General features: G+C 53.5%; 1 non-coding gene across 1 annotated transcript; it reads left to right on the top strand.

The window, feature by feature from the left end:
- Positions 1-6,605: 6,605 nt before the first annotated feature.
- On the top strand, positions 6,606-6,689 carry MIR9845-5 (microRNA mir-9845-5). Its single transcript, NR_128536.1, has one exon. It is a non-coding gene; the product is annotated as a microRNA 9845-5 (primary transcript).
- The last annotated feature ends 11,196 nt before the right edge of the window (positions 6,690-17,885 follow it).

Here is a 17,885-nt window from a genome sequence, read left to right as displayed (position 1 = left end):
CTAATTTCCTCCCACGAAATCCCTCCTCCACAATGCGAGCCTTGCTGCTCACTTCCTGCATCTCCTTCACATCAGTATAGCTTTCTCACTACCTAGCCCTTATCATCAATCTCCTCTTCCTCCTCATCAATTAATAATTCTCTCTCCAGGGTTTTTCTTTGGGATGATAGCCAAGAAAAGCCAGGACGTTTTTGCGACTTCTGGAGACTCAGCAGGAATCTTGGACTGTGGTTTTCTCTGGCATGGAAGATACGATTTGGGTTCCTCTCTCAGGAAATGCGCAGGGGTTTTGGCTATTTTTTTAACCGGGTGTCCTCTTAGATCCATAGTCCTATTCCCTTCAGAAACACTAGCACGTGTGTTTACAATGGGGAAAAGTCTTTAGGCACCCGTGGTCCAGTGGAGCAGGAGAGCCTGAGGAATCGTCGTGCCCCCCATCCTGAAGCTGTCTTGGAACGGTTCAAAGGAAAGCAGGCTAATCCATAGCCCCCCAAAGCCACCATAAACAACCCAAGCCCAAAGAAGGGTTAAAGAACCTTGAGAAAACCACACCCATGGAAGGAATGTAAAGCAGAGCAGAGGAATGTGTGGAATGCAGACAGGGGTGAAACACTTAGGGTCCCATATGGAAAACGGGGAAAACCACAGGTTGGCCTGTGGAAATGCAGGAATCTGACAGAGGCGGGCAGAGAAGGTCTGGAATGATGCCAGGTCTGAACCAGAGGGTGAGTCTCACGTGGCTAGCCGTGAAGACCATATGGCCTGCACTCCAAAGGCCTGGGAGACTCGGAGCTGGGCTGCCACTTGAAAGGGCCTTAGGTTGTCTTCCTTCCTCCCAGGTCCTCAAACTGGAGGGGAATTCTCAATGACTGTTAGATCTCCGACCTTGCGTGAAGTGAGGTCTGTGGTACGGCCCAGCCGTCCAGGTGATGGGCAACCCTGTGGGCAGGCTCTACAGGTACCTGAGGAATGCCCTGGAGTTTTGGGGGGTGGGGAATTTCCAGCAGCTCCGCTGATTTCCATACATCAGGACGTGGCCACCTCAGCCTCTACCAGACCCCTGTCTCCAGGGAGAGCACTGTGGGCCAGCATTCTCCCGGCCAGCCGGTCGCTTCTTCTCGCTTCTCCGACTGACCTCGAAGCATGGATTCCTCCAGCACGTCCTGCACATCAAGCGGTAGGTTGACCTCTGCCTCTGAGCTGGGGTTGCAAATCCCAGAGGCCGGGAGTCCTTCCCGCCTGTGCATCCTGCATCGATAGGGCCATGCCGTTCATTAGGGCATATTCCGTGATTGGGCTGGCCTTTGGCCAGTGCTCAGTTGGCCTCAGGATGCAGACTCGCCTCAGAATGACACCCTTGCTCCATACCCAGGGGAGTTTCGCTCTGGGATGGAAGTGGATGTTGCCTCTTCCTAGAGAGGTGCCCACGCAGATCACGCATCAATGGGCGAAAGGTCCTAACAGGATTTCTCAGGGCCCATCCTCTCCTTTGCTGCTGGCCAACCTTTCCATTCAACCCAATGTATGTTCATGATGGCAGTGGACACATTTGGGGATTTGGAGTCGGAGTAGCCTTTGAATAGTGGTCTCTTGGCCTGGCTTGCCAACAACAGGTATGGAGATACACCCCAGTGGGTTTACTCCTCTCTTTCTTTCTCTTTACGTCTTGGGGAAGGTTTCCTTTGGAGTCTTGGGGATGTTGGGAGCATTTTGACCCCAGGTCACCTGGAGTCGACAGCACGTTCGTGGGAGCTCTTCTCCAAAGTTCAGGCCTTTCTGCATGACCGAACTCTGTGCACGCCTGGCCTTTGTATAACCCAGGGACGTCAAGGAATCTTGATGCCAGGACGGAGGGAAACATCTGGAGCTTATATCTCTCTTTCAAGGGTTTCAAGCTCCCTTGGAGTTTCCCCACACATAATCCCTCTCCATTTCTCTCTCTCCGTCTCTCGATCCCTCCGTCTCTTTCTCAGTCTCTCTCTCTCTCAGTCTCTCTCTCTCTCTCTATGTCTATCTCTCTCTCTCCATTTCTCTGCTGGGACCCTGTGGGTCTCACTTTCTATAACTCCTTGGTTCACTCCCAACTCAGCCTTACGGTCTCAATTCCTTCTCCTCTTTGGCCACTTACGTCTACATGAATGGAACCGTAGACTTTGCACACTGGCCTTGACAGTGTAATATGCAGACTTGTGGTTGGTGTTGAAGTCGTCATCACTGCATGTGCTGAGGTCCGTCCTGATGGACACTTGCCCAGTTGCGTTGGATATTCACGTCGATCTGCTGGAGGTCACTTTGTGCTGATGTATCATAAATATCCGGGACTTGGAAGCTCACCTGAAGCGAAGTTGGCTTTGCTTGTATCGGAAGCAAATTCTGCGAGACACAGCATCCTGGAACACAGGAAGTGGTCTTTGACGGCCTTTGCTTTGGGGGCTGTGGGGTAAGCGCTTCGCAAGGGGACCCGCCATGGGGCCGTCAGTTGCATGCGAATCACCAAGGAAGAATTCCTGTGTGCCGGCCGGACAGAAGGGAGACCGATCCAGGGGGATTCCTCTGCTTCTGTGTGCTTTGACAGGTCTTGACTAGGAGAGCCCACACTGAGGCCATGTGGCTGAGAACAGACAACGTGTTGTTAGTGGGCACTTCGGGAAGAGAGGCCGTTGGTGGCTTGGAGCGTGGCATAACGCAGGAAGCTATGGATTTCGTGGATGCAACGATGTGCTGGAATCCACACGTCCGCTGGCCCTCACAGACTTTTCCCTTGGGGTGGTGTGAACCCGCGGCCCTTTCTTCCATTCTTGTCCACCACCACTAGGGCCTGAACCCAGATCGGCCCGGGGTCCTTTGTGTGCAGGCAGGCCTCCAGGTAACTCACTGTGGCCCGGCCACAGCACGAGGCAGCATAATCAGGGTGTCTCGAGCTGGTGAGTCATTTTGCGAGGAGTCCCGGCAGGGCTTCCTTCCAAACGGGTGCTGTGGTGTCGGCACCGCCGAGAAGCTTTCCTTTTCTACCCCCCAGAAGTGCAGTCAGTGTTTGTTGGTGGTTTGCATGGTTCTATTTGTCTTTGGGTTCGTGCCACTCATAGGCCGAGGCTTTGAGCTGATATGCCCTGGATGTAGACGAGAGAAGCTGGTGTGATTTTTCGAAGGGCGACACTACCAGAGACATCGTGCAGAAACCCATCAGTACACTCGATAGCACTGGTAGGCGGAAGGCGGGTTGCTCCCAAGACTCTGATGTCCCTTCACACTAGGGTCTTCCATCCATTTCCTTTGCCAGCGTGGACTTGAGAAGTGGGAGGATTTGGTCCCCAGGAGATGGACTTCACGTGCCCTCACATAGGCATCCTTGGTGCCCCCACGTTCCCCATGCCGCTGGGCTTCCAATTGTAGATATGTCTTGGCACTCCTTTTGAGCAGAGACAGCCCTTGCCTCGGGGACATTCTGCATGGTTGAAGCAGCCCAGCAGGGCCCTGAGGGCACCAGGGATCTGCATCCCTGCTGACGCATCCCTGAGCTCTCCCCCATAGGTTCTTGGGAATCCTGGTGGTCCTTGACCTGGGGTGCCCTGTCAGGGTGCACCATCGGCTGCAGGCCACGAGGTTCCTCTGCCAAGTTGCAATGCTTTTCTCAAAATTCAGACTTCCCTGGGTGTCCGGAGTCTCGATGTCGATGTAGCCTCCTGTAAAGTCAGCCGTGGTGTGTGATGAGAGCCATGCTTCAACCTTTTGGTTTGCCTCTCTGCCTTCCTTCCCACTTTCTGTATTCCATTCGCCTTAACACCTTTTTCCATCCCTAATTTCCTCCCACGAAATCCCTCCTCCACAATGCGAGCCTTGCTGCTCACTTCCTGCATCTCCTTCACATCAGTATAGCTTTCTCACTACCTAGCCCTTATCATCAATCTCCTCTTCCTCCTCATCAATTAATAATTCTCTCTCCAGGGTTTTTCTTTGGGATGATAGCCAAGAAAAGCCAGGACGTTTTTGCGACTTCTGGAGACTCAGCAGGAATCTTGGACTGTGGTTTTCTCTGGCATGGAAGATACGATTTGGGTTCCTCTCTCAGGAAATGCGCAGGGGTTTTGGCTATTTTTTTAACCGGGTGTCCTCTTAGATCCATAGTCCTATTCCCTTCAGAAACACTAGCACGTGTGTTTACAATGGGGAAAAGTCTTTAGGCACCCGTGGTCCAGTGGAGCAGGAGAGCCTGAGGAATCGTCGTGCCCCCCATCCTGAAGCTGTCTTGGAACGGTTCAAAGGAAAGCAGGCTAATCCATAGCCCCCCAAAGCCACCATAAACAACCCAAGCCCAAAGAAGGGTTAAAGAACCTTGAGAAAACCACACCCATGGAAGGAATGTAAAGCAGAGCAGAGGAATGTGTGGAATGCAGACAGGGGTGAAACACTTAGGGTCCCATATGGAAAACGGGGAAAACCACAGGTTGGCCTGTGGAAATGCAGGAATCTGACAGAGGCGGGCAGAGAAGGTCTGGAATGATGCCAGGTCTGAACCAGAGGGTGAGTCTCACGTGGCTAGCCGTGAAGACCATATGGCCTGCACTCCAAAGGCTTGGGAGACTCGGAGCTGGGCTGCCACTTGAAAGGGCCTTAGGTTGTCTTCCTTCCTCCCAGGTCCTCAAACTGGAGGGGAATTCTCAATGACTGTTAGATCTCCGACCTTGCGTGAAGTGAGGTCTGTGGTACGGCCCAGCCGTCCAGGTGATGGGCAACCCTGTGGGCAGGCTCTACAGGTACCTGAGGAATGCCCTGGAGTTTTGGGGGGTGGGGAATTTCCAGCAGCTCCGCTGATTTCCATACATCAGGACGTGGCCACCTCAGCCTCTACCAGACCCCTGTCTCCAGGGAGAGCACTGTGGGCCAGCATTCTCCCGGCCAGCCGGTCGCTTCTTCTCGCTTCTCCGACTGACCTCGAAGCATGGATTCCTCCAGCACGTCCTGCACATCAAGCGGTAGGTTGACCTCTGCCTCTGAGCTGGGGTTGCAAATCCCAGAGGCCGGGAGTCCTTCCCGCCTGTGCATCCTGCATCGATAGGGCCATGCCGTTCATTAGGGCATATTCCGTGATTGGGCTGGCCTTTGGCCAGTGCTCAGTTGGCCTCAGGATGCAGACTCGCCTCAGAATGACACCCTTGCTCCATACCCAGGGGAGTTTCGCTCTGGGATGGAAGTGGATGTTGCCTCTTCCTAGAGAGGTGCCCACGCAGATCACGCATCAATGGGCGAAAGGTCCTAACAGGATTTCTCAGGGCCCATCCTCTCCTTTGCTGCTGGCCAACCTTTCCATTCAACCCAATGTATGTTCATGATGGCAGTGGACACATTTGGGGATTTGGAGTCGGAGTAGCCTTTGAATTGTGGTCTCTTGGCCTGGCTTGCCAACAACAGGTATGGAGATACACCCCAGTGGGTTTACTCCTCTCTTTCTTTCTCTTTACGTCTTGGGGAAGGTTTCCTTTGGAGTCTTGGGGATGTTGGGAGCATTTTGACCCCAGGTCACCTGGAGTCGACAGCACGTTCGTGGGAGCTCTTCTCCAAAGTTCAGGCCTTTCTGCATGACCGAACTCTGTGCACGCCTGGCCTTTGTATAACCCAGGGACGTCAAGGAATCTTGATGCCAGGACGGAGGGAAACATGTGGAGCTTATATCTCTCTTTCAAGGGTTTCAAGCTCCCTTGGAGTTTCCCCACACATAATCCCTCTCCATTTCTCTCTCTCCGTCTCTCGGTCCCTCCGTCTCTTTCTCACTCTCTCTCTCTCTCAGTCTCTCTCTCTCTCTCTATGTCTATCTCTCTCTCTCCATTTCTCTGCTGGGACCCTGTGGGTCTCACTTTCTATAACTCCTTGGTTCACTCCCAACTCAGCCTTACGGTCTCAATTCCTTCTCCTCTTTGGCCACTTACGTCTACATGAATGGAACCGTAGACTTTGCACACTGGCCTTGACAGTGTAATATGCAGACTTGTGGTTGGTGTTGAAGTCGTCATCACTGCATGTGCTGAGGTCCGTCCTGATGGACACTTGCCCAGTTGCGTTGGATATTCACGTCGATCTGCTGGAGGTCACTTTGTGCTGATGTATCATAAATATCCGGGACTTGGAAGCTCACCTGAAGCGAAGTTGGCTTTGCTTGTATCGGAAGCAAATTCTGCGAGACACAGCATCCTGGAACACAGGAAGTGGTCTTTGACGGCCTTTGCTTTGGGGGCTGTGGGGTAAGCGCTTCGCAAGGGGACCCGCCATGGGGCCGTCAGTTGCATGCGAATCACCAAGGAAGAATTCCTGTGTGCCGGCCGGACAGAAGGGAGACCGATCCAGGGGGATTCCTCTGCTTCTGTGTGCTTTGACAGGTCTTGACTAGGAGAGCCCACACTGAGGCCATGTGGCTGAGAACAGACAACGTGTTGTTAGTGGGCACTTCGGGAAGAGAGGCCGTTGGTGGCTTGGAGCGTGGCATAACGCAGGAAGCTATGGATTTCGTGGATGCAACGATGTGCTGGAATCCACACGTCCGCTGGCCCTCACAGACTTTTCCCTTGGGGTGGTGTGAACCCGCGGCCCTTTCTTCCATTCTTGTCCACCACCACTAGGGCCTGAACCCAGATCGGCCCGGGGTCCTTTGTGTGCAGGCACGCCCCCCTGGGTCTCACTGTGGCCAGGCCACAGCACGAGACAGCATAATCAGGGTGTCTCGAGCTGGTGAGTCATTTTGCGAGGAGTCCCGGCAGGGCTTCCTTCCAAACGGGTGCTGTGGTGTCGGCACCGCCGAGAAGCTTTCCTTTTCTACCCCCCAGAAGTGCAGTCAGTGTTTGTTGGTGGTTTGCATGGTTCTATTTGTCTTTGGGTTCGTGCCACTCATAGGCCGAGGCTTTGAGCTGATATGCCCTGGATGTAGACGAGAGAAGCTGGTGTGATTTTTCGAAGGGCGACACTACCAGAGACATCGTGCAGAAACCCATCAGTACACTCGATAGCACTGGTAGGCGGAAGGCGGGTTGCTCCCAAGACTCTGATGTCCCTTCACACTAGGGTCTTCCATCCATTTCCTTTGCCAGCGTGGACTTGAGAAGTGGGAGGATTTGGTCCCCAGGAGATGGACTTCACGTGCCCTCACATAGGCATCCTTGGTGCCCCCACGTTCCCCATGCCGCTGGGCTTCCAATTGTAGATATGTCTTGGCACTCCTTTTGAGCAGAGACAGCCCTTGCCTCGGGGACATTCTGCATGGTTGAAGCAGCCCAGCAGGGCCCTGAGGGCACCAGGGATCTGCATCCCTGCTGACGCATCCCTGAGCTCTCCCCCATAGGTTCTTGGGAATCCTGGTGGTCCTTGACCTGGGGTGCCCTGTCAGGGTGCACCATCGGCTGCAGGCCACGAGGTTCCTCTGCCAAGTTGCAATGCTTTTCTCAAAATTCAGACTTCCCTGGGTGTCCGGAGTCTCGATGTCGATGTAGCCTCCTGTAAAGTCAGCCGTGGTGTGTGATGAGAGCCATGCTTCAACCTTTTGGTTTGCCTCTCTGCCTTCCTTCCCACTTTCTGTATTCCATTCGCCTTAACACCTTTTTCCATCCCTAATTTCCTCCCACGAAATCCCTCCTCCACAATGCGAGCCTTGCTGCTCACTTCCTGCATCTCCTTCACATCAGTATAGCTTTCTCACTACCTAGCCCTTATCATCAATCTCCTCTTCCTCCTCATCAATTAATAATTCTCTCTCCAGGGTTTTTCTTTGGGATGAAGCCAAGAAAAGCCAGGACGATTTTTGCGACTTCTGGAGACTCAGCAGGAATCTTGGACTGTGGTTTGCTCTGGCATGGAAGATACGATTTGGGTTCCTCTCTCAGGAAATGCGCAGGGGTTTTGGCTATTTTTTTAACCGGGTGTCCTCTTAGATCCATAGTCCTATTCCCTTCAGAAACACTAGCACGTGTGTTTACAATGGGGAAACGTCTTTAGGCACCCGTGGTCCAGTGGAGCAGGAGAGCCTGAGGAATCGTCGTGCCCCCCATCCTGAAGCTGTCTTGGAACGGTTCAAAGGAAAGCAGGCTAATCCATAGCCCCCCAAATCCACCATAAACAACCCAAGCCCAAAGAAGGGTTAAAGAACCTTGAGAAAACCACACCCATGGAAGGAATGTAAAGCAGAGCAGAGGAATGTGTGGAATGCAGACAGGGGTGAAACACTTAGGGTCCCATATGGAAAACGGGGAAAACCACAGGTTGGCCTGTGGAAATGCAGGAATCTGACAGAGGCGGGCAGAGAAGGTCTGGAATGATGCCAGGTCTGAACCAGAGGGTGAGTCTCACGTGGCTAGCCGTGAAGACCATATGGCCTGCACTCCAAAGGCCTGGGAGACTCGGAGCTGGTCTGCCACTTGAAAGGGCCTTAGGTTGTCCTCCTTCCTCCCAGGTCCTCAAACTGGAGGGGAATTCTCAATGACTGTTAGATCTCCGACCTTGCGTGAAGTGAGGTCTGTGGTACGGCCCAGCCGTCCAGGTGATGGGCAACCCTGTGGGCAGGCTCTACAGGTACCTGAGGAATGCCCTGGAGTTTTGGGGGGTGGGGAATTTCCAGCAGCTCCGCTGATTTCCATACATCAGGGCGTGGCCACCTCAGCCTCTACCAGACCCCTGTCTCCAGGGAGAGCACAGTGGGCCAGCATTCTCCCGGCCAGCCGGTCGCTTCTTCTTGCTTCTCCGACTGACCTCGAAGCATGGATTCCTCCAGCACGTCCTGCACATCCAGCGGTAGGTTGACCTCTGCCTCTGAGCTGGGGGTTGCAAATCCCAGAGGCCGGGAGCCCTTCCCGCCTGTGCATCCTGCATCGATAGGGCCATGCCGTTCATTGGGGCATGTTTCGAGATTGGGCTGGCCTTTGGCCAGTGCTCAGTTGGCCTCAGGATGCAGACTCGCCTCAGAATGACACCCTTGCTCCATACCCAGGGGAGTTTCGCTCTGGGATGGAAGTGGATGTTGCCTCTTCCTAGAGAGGTGCCCACGCAGATCACGCATCAATGGGCGAAAGGTCCTAACAGGATTTCTCAGGGCCCATCCTCTCCTTTGCTGCTGGCCAACCTTTCCATTCAACCCAATGTATGTTCATGATGGCAGTGGACACATTTGGGGATTTGGAGTCGGAGTAGCCTTTGAATTGTGGTCTCTTGGCCTGGCTTGCCAACAACAGGTATGGAGATACACCCCAGTGGGTTTACTCCTCTCTTTCTTTCTCTTTACGTCTTGGGGAAGGTTTCCTTTGGAGTCTTGGGGATGTTGGGAGCATTTTGACCCCAGGTCACCTGGAGTCGACAGCACGTTCGTGGGAGCTCTTCTCCAAAGTTCAGGCCTTTCTGCATGACCGAACTCTGTGCACGCCTGGCCTTTGTATAACCCAGGGACGTCAAGGAATCTTGATGCCAGGACGGAGGGAAACATGTGGAGCTTATATCTCTCTTTCAAGGGTTTCAAGCTCCCTTGGAGTTTCCCCACACATAATCCCTCTCCATTTCTCTCTCTCCGTCTCTCGATCCCTCCGTCTCTTTCTCAGTCTCTCTCTCTCTCAGTCTCTCTCTCTCTCTCTATGTCTATCTCTCTCTCTCCATTTCTCTGCTGGGACCCTGTGGGTCTCACTTTCTATAACTCCTTGGTTCACTCCCAACTCAGCCTTACGGTCTCAATTCCTTCTCCTCTTTGGCCACTTACGTCTACATGAATGGAACCGTAGACTTTGCACACTGGCCTTGACAGTGTAATATGCAGACTTGTGGTTGGTGTTGAAGTCGTCATCACTGCATGTGCTGAGGTCCGTCCTGATGGACACTTGCCCAGTTGCGTTGGATATTCACGTCGATCTGCTGGAGGTCACTTTGTGCTGATGTATCATAAATATCCGGGACTTGGAAGCTCACCTGAAGCGAAGTTGGCTTTGCTTGTATCGGAAGCAAATTCTGCGAGACACAGCATCCTGGAACACAGGAAGTGGTCTTTGACGGCCTTTGCTTTGGGGGCTGTGGGGTAAGCGCTTCGCAAGGGGACCCGCCATGGGGCCGTCAGTTGCATGCGAATCACCAAGGAAGAATTCCTGTGTGCCGGCCGGACAGAAGGGAGACCGATCCAGGGGGATTCCTCTGCTTCTGTGTGCTTTGACAGGTCTTGACTAGGAGAGCCCACACTGAGGCCATGTGGCTGAGAACAGACAACGTGTTGTTAGTGGGCACTTCGGGAAGAGAGGCCGTTGGTGGCTTGGAGCGTGGCATAACGCAGGAAGCTATGGATTTCGTGGATGCAACGATGTGCTGGAATCCACACGTCCGCTGGCCCTCACAGACTTTTCCCTTGGGGTGGTGTGAACCCGCGGCCCTTTCTTCCATTCTTGTCCACCACCACTAGGGCCTGAACCCAGATCGGCCCGGGGTCCTTTGTGTGCAGGCAGGCCTCCAGGTAACTCACTGTGGCCCGGCCACAGCACGAGGCAGCATAATCAGGGTGTCTCGAGCTGGTGAGTCATTTTGCGAGGAGTCCCGGCAGGGCTTCCTTCCAAACGGGTGCTGTGGTGTCGGCACCGCCGAGAAGCTTTCCTTTTCTACCCCCCAGAAGTGCAGTCAGTGTTTGTTGGTGGTTTGCATGGTTCTATTTGTCTTTGGGTTCGTGCCACTCATAGGCCGAGGCTTTGAGCTGATATGCCCTGGATGTAGACGAGAGAAGCTGGTGTGATTTTTCGAAGGGCGACACTACCAGAGACATCGTGCAGAAACCCATCAGTACACTCGATAGCACTGGTAGGCGGAAGGCGGGTTGCTCCCAAGACTCTGATGTCCCTTCACACTAGGGTCTTCCATCCATTTCCTTTGCCAGCGTGGACTTGAGAAGTGGGAGGATTTGGTCCCCAGGAGATGGACTTCACGTGCCCTCACATAGGCATCCTTGGTGCCCCCACGTTCCCCATGCCGCTGGGCTTCCAATTGTAGATATGTCTTGGCACTCCTTTTGAGCAGAGACAGCCCTTGCCTCGGGGACATTCTGCATGGTTGAAGCAGCCCAGCAGGGCCCTGAGGGCACCAGGGATCTGCATCCCTGCTGACGCATCCCTGAGCTCTCCCCCATAGGTTCTTGGGAATCCTGGTGGTCCTTGACCTGGGGTGCCCTGTCAGGGTGCACCATCGGCTGCAGGCCACGAGGTTCCTCTGCCAAGTTGCAATGCTTTTCTCAAAATTCAGACTTCCCTGGGTGTCCGGAGTCTCGATGTCGATGTAGCCTCCTGTAAAGTCAGCCGTGGTGTGTGATGAGAGCCATGCTTCAACCTTTTGGTTTGCCTCTCTGCCTTCCTTCCCACTTTCTGTATTCCATTCGCCTTAACACCTTTTTCCATCCCTAATTTCCTCCCACGAAATCCCTCCTCCACAATGCGAGCCTTGCTGCTCACTTCCTGCATCTCCTTCACATCAGTATAGCTTTCTCACTACCTAGCCCTTATCATCAATCTCCTCTTCCTCCTCATCAATTAATAATTCTCTCTCCAGGGTTTTTCTTTGGGATGATAGCCAAGAAAAGCCAGGACGTTTTTGCGACTTCTGGAGACTCAGCAGGAATCTTGGACTGTGGTTTTCTCTGGCATGGAAGATACGATTTGGGTTCCTCTCTCAGGAAATGCGCAGGGGTTTTGGCTATTTTTTTAACCGGGTGTCCTCTTAGATCCATAGTCCTATTCCCTTCAGAAACACTAGCACGTGTGTTTACAATGGGGAAAAGTCTTTAGGCACCCGTGGTCCAGTGGAGCAGGAGAGCCTGAGGAATCGTCGTGCCCCCCATCCTGAAGCTGTCTTGGAACGGTTCAAAGGAAAGCAGGCTAATCCATAGCCCCCCAAAGCCACCATAAACAACCCAAGCCCAAAGAAGGGTTAAAGAACCTTGAGAAAACCACACCCATGGAAGGAATGTAAAGCAGAGCAGAGGAATGTGTGGAATGCAGACAGGGGTGAAACACTTATGGTCCCATATGGAAAACGGGGAAAACCACAGGTTGGCCTGTGGAAATGCAGGAATCTGACAGAGGCGGGCAGAGAAGGTCTGGAATGATGCCAGGTCTGAACCAGAGGGTGAGTCTCACGTGGCTAGCCGTGAAGACCATATGGCCTGCACTCCAAAGGCCTGGGAGACTCGGAGCTGGGCCGCCACTTGAAAGGGCCTTAGGTTGTCCTCCTTCCTCCCAGGTCCTCAAACTGGAGGGGAATTCTCAATGACTGTTAGATCTCCGACCTTGCGTGAAGTGAGGTCTGTGGTACGGCCCAGCCGTCCAGGTGATGGGCAACCCTGTGGGCAGGCTCTACAGGTACCTGAGGAATGCCCTGGAGTTTTGGGGGGTGGGGAATTTCCAGCAGCTCCGCTGATTTCCATACATCAGGACGTGGCCACCTCAGCCTCTACCAGACCCCTGTCTCCAGGGAGAGCACTGTGGGCCAGCATTCTCCCGGCCAGCCGGTCGCTTCTTCTCGCTTCTCCGACTGACCTCGAAGCATGGATTCCTCCAGCACGTCCTGCACATCAAGCGGTAGGTTGACCTCTGCCTCTGAGCTGGGGTTGCAAATCCCAGAGGCCGGGAGTCCTTCCCGCCTGTGCATCCTGCATCGATAGGGCCATGCCGTTCATTAGGGCATATTCCGTGATTGGGCTGGCCTTTGGCCAGTGCTCAGTTGGCCTCAGGATGCAGACTCGCCTCAGAATGACACCCTTGCTCCATACCCAGGGGAGTTTCGCTCTGGGATGGAAGTGGATGTTGCCTCTTCCTAGAGAGGTGCCCACGCAGATCACGCATCAATGGGCGAAAGGTCCTAACAGGATTTCTCAGGGCCCATCCTCTCCTTTGCTGCTGGCCAACCTTTCCATTCAACCCAATGTATGTTCATGATGGCAGTGGACACATTTGGGGATTTGGAGTCGGAGTAGCCTTTGAATTGTGGTCTCTTGGCCTGGCTTGCCAACAACAGGTATGGAGATACACCCCAGTGGGTTTACTCCTCTCTTTCTTTCTCTTTACGTCTTGGGGAAGGTTTCCTTTGGAGTCTTGGGGATGTTGGGAGCATTTTGACCCCAGGTCACCTGGAGTCGACAGCACGTTCGTGGGAGCTCTTCTCCAAAGTTCAGGCCTTTCTGCATGACCGAACTCTGTGCACGCCTGGCCTTTGTATAACCCAGGGACGTCAAGGAATCTTGATGCCAGGACGGAGGGAAACATGTGGAGCTTATATCTCTCTTTCAAGGGTTTCAAGCTCCCTTGGAGTTTCCCCACACATAATCCCTCTCCATTTCTCTCTCTCCGTCTCTCGGTCCCTCCGTCTCTTTCTCACTCTCTCTCTCTCTCAGTCTCTCTCTCTCTCTCTATGTCTATCTCTCTCTCTCCATTTCTCTGCTGGGACCCTGTGGGTCTCACTTTCTATAACTCCTTGGTTCACTCCCAACTCAGCCTTACGGTCTCAATTCCTTCTCCTCTTTGGCCACTTACGTCTACATGAATGGAACCGTAGACTTTGCACACTGGCCTTGACAGTGTAATATGCAGACTTGTGGTTGGTGTTGAAGTCGTCATCACTGCATGTGCTGAGGTCCGTCCTGATGGACACTTGCCCAATTGCGTTGGATATTCACGTCGATCTGCTGGAGGTCACTTTGTGCTGATGTATCATAAATATCCGGGACTTGGAAGCTCACCTGAAGCGAAGTTGGCTTTGCTTGTATCGGAAGCAAATTCTGCGAGACACAGCATCCTGGAACACAGGAAGTGGTCTTTGACGGCCTTTGCTTTGGGGGCTGTGGGGTAAGCGCTTCGCAAGGGGACCCGCCATGGGGCCGTCAGTTGCATGCGAATCACCAAGGAAGAATTCCTGTGTGCCGGCCGGACAGAAGGGAGACCGATCCAGGGGGATTCCTCTGCTTCTGTGTGCTTTGACAGGTCTTGACTAGGAGAGCCCACACTGAGGCCATGTGGCTGAGAACAGACAACGTGTTGTTAGTGGGCACTTCGGGAAGAGAGGCCGTTGGTGGCTTGGAGCGTGGCATAACGCAGGAAGCTATGGATTTCGTGGATGCAACGATGTGCTGGAATCCACACGTCCGCTGGCCCTCACAGACTTTTCCCTTGGGGTGGTGTGAACCCGCGGCCCTTTCTTCCATTCTTGTCCACCACCACTAGGGCCTGAACCCAGATCGGCCCGGGGTCCTTTGTGTGCAGGCACGCCCCCCTGGGTCTCACTGTGGCCCGGCCACAGCACGAGACAGCATAATCAGGGTGTCTCGAGCTGGTGAGTCATTTTGCGAGGAGTCCCGGCAGGGCTTCCTTCCAAACGGGTGCTGTGGTGTCGGCACCGCCGAGAAGCTTTCCTTTTCTACCCCCCAGAAGTGCAGTCAGTGTTTGTTGGTGGTTTGCATGGTTCTATTTGTCTTTGGGTTCGTGCCACTCATAGGCCGAGGCTTTGAGCTGATATGCCCTGGATGTAGACGAGAGAAGCTGGTGTGATTTTTCGAAGGGCGACACTACCAGAGACATCGTGCAGAAACCCATCAGTACACTCGATAGCACTGGTAGGCGGAAGGCGGGTTGCTCCCAAGACTCTGATGTCCCTTCACACTAGGGTCTTCCATCCATTTCCTTTGCCAGCGTGGACTTGAGAAGTGGGAGGATTTGGTCCCCAGGAGATGGACTTCACGTGCCCTCACATAGGCATCCTTGGTGCCCCCACGTTCCCCATGCCGCTGGGCTTCCAATTGTAGATATGTCTTGGCACTCCTTTTGAGCAGAGACAGCCCTTGCCTCGGGGACATTCTGCATGGTTGAAGCAGCCCAGCAGGGCCCTGAGGGCACCAGGGCTCTGCATCCCTGCTGACGCATCCCTGAGCTCTCCCCCATAGGTTCTTGGGAATCCTGGTGGTCCTTGACCTGGGGTGCCCTGTCAGGGTGCACCATCGGCTGCAGGCCACGAGGTTCCTCTGCCAAGTTGCAATGCTTTTCTCAAAATTCAGACTTCCCTGGGTGTCCGGAGTCTCGATGTCGATGTAGCCTCCTGTAAAGTCAGCCGTGGTGTGTGATGAGAGCCATGCTTCAACCTTTTGGTTTGCCTCTCTGCCTTCCTTCCCACTTTCTGTATTCCATTCGCCTTAACACCTTTTTCCATCCCTAATTTCCTCCCACGAAATCCCTCCTCCACAATGCGAGCCTTGCTGCTCACTTCCTGCATCTCCTTCACATCAGTATAGCTTTCTCACTACCTAGCCCTTATCATCAATCTCCTCTTCCTCCTCATCAATTAATAATTCTCTCTCCAGGGTTTTTCTTTGGGATGATAGCCAAGAAAAGCCAGGACGATTTTTGCGACTTCTGGAGACTCAGCAGGAATCTTGGACTGTGGTTTTCTCTGGCATGGAAGATACGATTTGGGTTCCTCTCTCAGGAAATGCGCAGGGGTTTTGGCTATTTTTTTAACCGGGTGTCCTCTTAGATCCATAGTCCTATCCCCATCGGAAACAATAGCACGTGTGTTTACAATGCGGAAACGTCTTTAGGCACCCGTTGTCCAGTGGAGCAGAAGAGCCTGAGGAATCGTCGTGGCCCCTAAAATGAAGCTGTGTTTGAACGGTTCAAAAGAAAGCAGGCTAATCCTTAGCCACCCAAACCCATCCAAAGCTACCCAAGCCCAAAGAAGGGTTAAAGAACCTTGAGAAAACCACACCCCTGGAAGGAATGTAAAGCAGAGCAGAGGAATGTGTGGAATGCAGACAGGGGTGAAACAATTTGTGTCCCATATGGAAAAAGGGGAAAACAACAGGTTGGCCTGTGGAAATGCAGGAATCTGACAGAGGCGGGCAGAAAAGTTCTGGAATGCGGCAAGGTCTGAACCAGATGTTCAGTCTTCCATGGCTTGCTGTGAAGACCATATGGCCTGCACTCCAAAGGCCTGGGAGACTCGGAGCTGGGCTGCCACTTGAAAGGGCCTTAGGTTGTCCTCCTTCCTCCCAGGTCCTCAAACTGGAGGGGAATTCTCAATGACTGTTAGATCTCCGACCTTGGGTGAAGTGCGGTCCGTGGTACGGCCCAGCCCTCCAGGTGATGGGCAACACTATGGGCAGGCTCTACACGTACTTGAGGAGTGCCCTGGAGTTTTGGGGGGTGGGGAATTTCCAGCAGCTCCGCTGATTTCCATACATCAGGACGTGGCCACCTCAGCCTCTACCAGACCCCTGTCTCCAGGGAGAGCTCAGTGGGCCAGCATTCTCCCGGGCAGCCGGTCGGTTCTTCTCGCTTCTCTGACTGACCTCGAAGCATGGATTCCTCCAGCACGTCCTGCACATCCAGCGGTAGGTTGACCTCTGCCTCTGAGCTGGGGGTTGCAAATCCCAGAGGCCGGGAGCCCTTCCCGCCTGTGCATCCTGCATCGATAGGGCCATGCCATACATTAGGACATATTCCGTGATTGGGCTGGCCTTTGGCCAGTGCTCAGTTGGCCTCAGGATGCAGACTCGCCTCAGAATGACACCCTTGCTCCATACCCAGGGGAGTTTCGCTCTGGGATGGAAGTGGATGTTGCCTCTTCCTAGAGAGGTGCCCACGCAGATCACGCATCAATGGGCGAAAGGTCCTAACAGGATTTCTCAGGGCCCATCCTCTCCTTTGCTGCTGGCCAACCTTTCCATTCAACCCAATGTATGTTCATGATGGCAGTGGACACATTTGGGGATTTGGAGTCGGAGTAGCCTTTGAATTGTGGTTTGCATGGTTCTATTTGTCTTTGGGTTCGTGCCACTCATAGGCCGAAGCTTTGAGATGATATGCCATGGACGTAGGCGAGAGAGGCTGGTGTAATTTTCTGAAAGGCCACACTGCCGGAGACATCGTGCAGAAACCCATCAGTACCCTCGACAGGACTGGTAGGCAGAAGGCGTGTTGCTCCCAAGACTCCGATGTCCCTTCATACTAGTGTCTACCATCCATTTCTTTGCCAGCGTGGCCTTGGGAATTGGGGGATTTGGGCCCCAGGAGATGGACCTCAGGTGCCCTCACATAGGCATCCTTGGTGCCCCCAAGTTCCCCATGCCGCTGGGCTTCCGATGGTACAGATGTCTTGGCACCCCCTTTGCTCAGAGACAGCCCATGCCTCGGGGACCTTCTCCATGGTTGAAGCAGACCAACATGGCCCTGTGGGCCCCAGGGATCGGCATCCCTGCTGACGCATCCCTGAGCTCTCCCCCATAGGTCCTTGGGAATCCTGGTGGTCCTTGACCTGGGGTGCCCTGTCAGGGTGCACCATCGGCTGCAGGCCACGAGGTTCCTCTGCCAAGTTGCAGTGATTTTCTCTAAATGCAAATATCACTGGGTGTCCGGAGTCTCAATGGCGATGTAGCCTCCTGAAAAGTCAGACGTGGTTTTTGACGAGAGCCATGTTTCAACCCCTTGGTTTGCCTCTCTGCCTTTCTTCCCACTTTCTGTCTTCCATTGGCCTAACACCTTTCTCCATCCGTAACTTCCTCAAAGAAATCCCTCCTCCACAAGGCGATCCTTGCTGCTCACCTCCTGCATCTCCTTCACATCAGTATAGCTTTCTCACTATCTAGCTCTTATCATCAATGTCCTCTTCCTCCTCATCAATTGAGAATTCTCTCTCCAGGGTTTATCTTTGGGATGATAGTCAAGAAAAGCCGGGACGTATTGGAGGCTTCTGGAGACTCAGCCGGAATCCTGGACCGTGGTTTTATCCGGGGTGGAAAATACGATTTGGGGTCCTCTCTCAGGAAATGCTCAGGGTTTTTGGCTATTTTTTTAACCGGGTGTCCTCCTAGTTCCATAGTCCTATTCCCATCGGAAACAATAGCACGTGTGTTT

This window comes from Sus scrofa, chromosome 10 (genome assembly GCF_054392235.1).
Source record: "Sus scrofa isolate SSC_HxYL_T2T_F1_AM1 chromosome 10, Sscrofa_HxYL_maternal_Yorkshire_Landrace_v2.0, whole genome shotgun sequence".
NCBI classification, from domain to species: domain Eukaryota; kingdom Metazoa; phylum Chordata; class Mammalia; order Artiodactyla; family Suidae; genus Sus; species Sus scrofa.
Note: the sequence above shows the minus strand (reverse complement) of the source record. Positions and strands in the feature narration are given on the sequence as shown.